The sequence below is a fragment of the Bombina bombina genome, chromosome 4, assembly GCF_027579735.1.
Source record: "Bombina bombina isolate aBomBom1 chromosome 4, aBomBom1.pri, whole genome shotgun sequence".
NCBI lineage: Eukaryota > Metazoa > Chordata > Amphibia > Anura > Bombinatoridae > Bombina > Bombina bombina.
The window spans coordinates 865,892,532-865,898,607 of NC_069502.1; the positions used below are offsets into that span (position 1 = coordinate 865,892,532).

The following is a 6,076-nucleotide window of genomic DNA, read 5'->3' on the forward strand; positions in this document are numbered from 1 at the left end:
AATCTGTCCCTTTAAGGAACTAGCTGACAATCCCTTCTCCAATCCTTCTTGGAGAAAGGATAATATCCTAGGAATCCTGACTTAACTCCATGAGTAACCCTTGGATTCACACCAATGAAGATATTTACATCATATCTTATGATAGATTTTTCTGGTGACAGGCTTTCGAGCCTGAATTAGGGTATCAATGACCGACTCGGAGAAACCACGTTTTGATAAAATCAAGCGTTCAATCTCCAAGCAGTCAGCCGCAGAGAAATTATATTTGGATGTTTGAATGGACCTTGGAGTAGAAGGTCCTGCCTCAGCGGCAGAGTCCATGGTGGAAGGGATGACATGTCCACCAGATCTGCATACCAAGTCCTGCGTGGCCACGCAGGTGCTATCAAAATCACAGAAGCTCTCTCCTGCTTGATCTTGGCAATCAGACGAGGGAGGAGAGGAAATGGTGGGAACACATAAGCCAGGCTGAAGGACCAGGGCACTACTAGAGCATCTATCAGCGCTGCCTGGGGATCCCTTGACCTGGACCCGTAACAAAGAAGATTGGCGTTCTGACGAGACGCCATCAGATCTATTTCTGGTTTGCCCCATAGTTGAATCAGCTGGGCAAATACCTCCGGATGGAGCTCCCACTCCCCCGGATAAAAAGTCTGCCGACTTAGAAAATCCGCCTCCCAGTTCTCTACTCCTGGGATATGGATAGCTGAGAGATGGCAAGAGTGAACCTCTGCCCATAGAATTATCTTTGAAACCTCCAACATTGCAAGGGGGCTTCTTGTTCCCCCCTGATGGTTGATATAGGCTACAGTCGTGATATTGTCCGACTGAAATCTGATTAACCTGACCGCAGCTAGTTGAGGCCAAGCCTGAAGAGCATTGAATATCGCTCTCAGTTCCAGAATGTTTATCGGAAGGAGGGCTTCCTCCCGAGTCCACGAACCCTGAGCCTTCAGGGAGTTCCAGACTGCGCCCCAGCCCAGAAGGCTGGCATCTGTTGTCACTATAGTCCACTCTGGCCTGCGGAAACTCATTACCCTGGACAGATGGACCCGAGATAACCACCAGAGAAGAGAATCCCTGGTCTCTTGATCCAGATTTAGCAGAGGGGACAAATCTGTGTAGTCCCCATTCCACTGATTGAGCATGCAAAGTTGCAGTGGTCTGAGATGTAGGCGGGCAAACGGAACTATGTCCATTGCCGCTACCATTATGCCGATTACTTCCATACACTGAGCCACTGACGGCCGAGAAGTGGAATGAAGAGCACGGCAGGAAGTTAGAAGCTTTGATAACCTGACCTCTGTCAGAAAATTTTTCATTTCTACTGAATCTATCAGTGTTCCTAGGAAGGAAACTCTTGTGAGAGGGGAGAGAGAACTATTTTCTTCGTTCACCTTCCACCCGTGAGACCTCAGAAAGGCCATAACAATGTCTGTATGGGACTTGGCGATTTGAAAAGTCGACGTCTGTATCAGAATGTCGTCTAGGTAAGGAGCCACCGCTATGCCCCGTGGCCTTAGAACCGCCAGTAGGGACCCTAGAACCTTCGTAAAGATTCTTGGTGCCGTGGCTAACCCGAAGGGAATAGCCACAAACTGGTAATGCCTGTCTAAGAAGGCGAACCTGAGGAACTGATGATGATCTCTGTGAATCGGAATGTGGAGATAAGCATCCTTTAAGTCCACGGTAGTCATATATTGACCCTCCTGGATCATCGGGAGGTTGGTTCGGATAGTCTCCATCTTGAAGGATGGGACCCTGAGAAATTTGTTTAGTATCTTGAGATCCAAGATTGGTCTGAAAGTTCCCTCTTTTTTGGGAACTATAAACAGATTTGAATAGAATCCCTGCCCCTGTTTCTCTCTTGGAACTGGGTGGATCACTCCCATAACCAGTAGGTCTTGAACACAACGTAAGAATGCCTCTCTCTTTATCTGGTTTACAGATAATTGTGAGAGATGAAATCTCCCCTTTGGAGATGAAGCTTTGAAGTCCAGAAGATATCCCTGAGAAACAATCTCTAATACCTAGGGATCCTGGACGTCTCTTGCCCAAGCCTGGGCGAAGAGAGAAAGTCTGTCCCCCAGTAGATCCGGTCCCGGATCGGGGGCTACTCCTTCATGCTGTCTTAGAGGCAGCTGCAGGTTTCTTGGCCTGCTTCCCCTTGTTCCAAGCCTGTTTAGGTCTCCAGACTGGTTTGGGTTGGGCGAAATTTCCCTCTTGTTTTGCATTAGAGGAAACTGAAGCTGCGCCACTCTTGAAGTTTCGAAAGGAACGAAAATTATTCTGTTTGGTCCTTAACTTATTGGACCTATCCTGAGGAAGGGCGTGACCTTTACCTCCAGTAATATCAGAAATGATCTCCTTCAGACCGGGCCCGAATAGGGTCTGTCCCTTGAAGGGGATGTTAAGAAGCTTAGACTTTGAAGTAACGTCTGCTGATCAGGACTTAAGCCATAGCGCCCTACGCGCCAAAATGGCAAAACCTGAATTTTTTGCCTTTAGCTTGGCTAAATGAAAAATGGCGTCGGAAATAAAGGAGTTAGCTAACTTAAGAGCTTTAATCCTGTCTAGAATATCGTCTAACGGGGTCTCCACCTGTAGAGCCTCCTCAAGAGACTCAAACCAAAAGGCCGCTGCAGCAGTGACTGGGACAATGCATGCAAGAGGCTGGAGAATAAATCCTTGATGTATAAAAATTTTCTTAAGGAGACCCTCCAATTTTTTATCCATAGGATCTAGGAAAGCACAACTGTCCTCGACGGGGATAGTTGTACGCTTAGCTAGGGTAGAGACTGCTCCCTCCACCTTAGGGACCGTCTGCCATGAGTCCCGTATGGTGGCATGTATGGGAAACATCTTTTTGAAAGCAGGAGGGGGGAGAGAACGGCACACCTGGTCTATCCCATTCCTTAGTAATAATTTCCGAAAACCTCTTAGGGACTGGAAAAACATCAGTGTAAACAGGCACTTCAAAGTATTTGTCCATTTTACACAATTTCTCTGGAACCACAATGGGGTCACAGTCATCCAGAGTCGCTAAAACCTCCCTAAGCAATAAGCGGAGGTGATCAAGCTTAAATTTAAACGCTGTCATCTCAGAATCAGACTGAAGTAACGCCTTCCCTGAGTCTGAAATGTCACCCACAGATAGAAGCTCATCTGCCTCGGCTTCTGAGTATCGTGAGGGTATATCAGACACAGGCAATAAAGCGTCAGAAAGCTCTGTATTAGTTCTAGCCCCAGAGCTGTCTCGCTTTTCTTGTAGCCCTGGCAGTTTGGAGAATACCTCTGTGAGGGTAGCATTCATAACTGCCGCCATGTCCTGTAAGGTAAAAAAATTAGACGCGCTAGATGTACTTGGCGTCACTTGAGCGGGAGTTATAGGTTCTGACACATGGGGAGAGTTAGATGGCATAATCTCCCTCTTTTCAGTCAGAGAATCCCCTGGAGATAAATCTTTAAGCGCCATAATATGGTCTTTATAGTTAATAGAAATGTAAGTACATTTGGTACACATTCTAAGAGGGGGTTCCACAATGGCTTCCAAACATATTGAACAAGGAGTTTCCTCTATGTCAGACATGTTTAACAGACTAGTAATGAGACAAGCAAGCTTGGAAAACACTTTAATAAAGGTGAAAAGCAATTAAACAAAAACGTTACTGTGCCTTTAAGAGAAAAAAACTAGCACTTAAACTGCAAAACAGTGAAAAAATACAGTAAAATCTTTGAAATTTTTACAGTGTGAATAAGGGACTAAAGCAGCATTGAACCCACTTGCAAATGGATGATTAACCCCTTAGGTCCCAAACCGGATTGAAAAACGTTAAAAAACGTTAAAAGTCAATTGAGCACCATGCCACAGCTCTGCTGAGGCTCCTACCTGCCCTTAAAGTGAAGGTAAAGTGCGATCTATACACTTGTCACCCTAAATGAATAGCACTTTAATTCATCATTTTTTTCAATTCTAAGTATAAATCGAGTTTTAGCCTTTTATACTTACTTTAGTTCAATCCGTAAATACAACCTGTCTTTTTTTTTTTTTTTTTTTTTTTTTTGATGGCAGGTCACGTTTTTTCAGCACCCAATTGGCAATCTGGCCGTTAGGCGGCCGTCAACCTACGTCATCCGACTCCTGGATGATCTGCGCATGCGTTTACATTATTTCTTGGGCTTGTAAGACAAGCGCGCTCCCGTTTTGCGCATGCCTATTGCAATCATGAATGATTTGCATTAACATAGTATATCACCACATGCACATTGCTGAGAGTAGTCGACGCAATGCGCATGCGCAATTTATAGGATCCTTGTGAACTCGCTTTGGAGACACGTATAGAGCGGGTGGGACCTAAGGAACATAACGGTGGGGTAATATAAACCTTTATTTTTACATACACTTTTAATACATTCTGAAAAAAAAAGTTAGCGATTGCATTTTTTTTTAACTATGACTAATTCATTAGGGTTTATAGATAGGTACAACTTTACCTTCACTTTAAATACGATTTTGTGCAGAAATAACCCCTTTGAAATGGTTCTCAGATGCCAGAGGACTCTTCTAGGGAAACTGGATGTCTCAGTCGGAATTAAAACTGCGCAGTTAGAGCGCTAAAATAGGCCCCTCCCACCATGTACTGGATGTCAGAGGGGCCTTAAGAAAATACTCCTAGGAGTATCTGACTAGCCATGTGGAAACTAGGCCCCAAATAAAGACTTATCTCCCTCAGAGAAAAAAGTCCTATTTATGAAATCATGTAAACGTTTTGTCACTAAGCAATATGAATATTAACATGAGTATTACCCTGTTATGTAAGCATGATCCCAGTCGCTGTTAAATCACTGCATCAGGCTTATCTCAAATACACAAGGCTCTGTCAGCATTTTCTAGAACTTATTCATCTCTCTAGAAATAAAAATACTGAACATACCTCAAAACAGGTAATCTGCAGGCCGTTCCCCCAACTGAAGTTTTCCCATATTCTTCAGTTATGTGTTAGAACAGCAATGGACCTTAGTTACAAACCGCTAAGATCATCAAACCTCCAGGCAGAATTCTTCTTCTAATTTCTGCCTGAGAGTAAAACAGTACATCGCCGGTACCGTTTAAAAATAACAAACTCTTGATTGAAGGTAAAACTACACTAAGTCACCACATATCTCTTGATACTTCCTTTCTTGTCGAGAGTTGCAAGAGAATGACTGGGGGTGGCAGTTAGGGGAGGAGCTATATAGACAGCTCTGCTGTGGGTGTCCTCTTGCAACTTCCTGTTGGGCAGGAGAATATCCCACAAGTAATGGATGAACCCGTGGACTGGATACACCTTACAAGAGAAAGGGAGAGGGGATAGAGAGAGAGCAAGGGGTGGGACCGCTGTACTGCAAAAAATGGCCTGTGTACACAGGCTTTAGGACTAGTATCTGTGTGTGTGTGTGTGTGTATGTATATATATGTGTGTGTGTGTATATATAGTTTATACTTTATGATTAAATCCTGTTGTTATGGTTTTATTTATTTATTTTAAGGAACAAATGGAGTTTGATAAATTTGCAGTTTATTTCTCGGAGGAGGAGTGGGGCTATTTAGCTGAAGGACAAAAAGAGCTTTATAAGGATGTGATGATGGAGAATTACCAGACCCTCAGGTCTCTAGGTAATAATTAATATAACTCTACAGGGAATGGGACAAAGAGGAAAACACATATAAGTGACACATAATCTGGTCTTGTGCTAAACAGGTATAAAATCTATGTGTTGGTTATTAGTCATTTGTTAATTAAAGGGACATGAAACCCAATTTTTTATTTTATAATTCAGAGAGAGCATGCAATTTTAAATAACTTTCCAATTTCTTTTTATGATCTCATTTGTTTAATTCTCTTTGTATCCTTTGTTGAAAAATATACCTAGGTATGCTCAGAAGCTGCTGATTGGTGGCTGCCATATATGCCTAAGAGTCATTGGTATAACCCATATTAACAATGTAGGGTGTCATGTGACTGTGATAGATTTATCCATAGAAATCTGCAGCACTATACACTAGGGAATATATTATATGGGTAAAAGAGGCTCT

General features: G+C 43.3%; 1 long non-coding RNA gene across 1 annotated transcript in view; it reads left to right on the forward strand.

Annotated features, from left to right (window-relative positions):
* The window catches only part of LOC128657343 (uncharacterized), a 25,305-nt gene extending 19,485 nt beyond the window's left edge, over positions 1 to 5,820 (forward strand). The window contains exon 4 of the long non-coding RNA XR_008402104.1: positions 5,530 to 5,820. This is a non-coding gene — a long non-coding RNA (uncharacterized LOC128657343). The remainder of the gene's footprint in view (positions 1 to 5,529) is intronic.
* Positions 5,821 to 6,076: the final 256 nt, after the last annotated feature.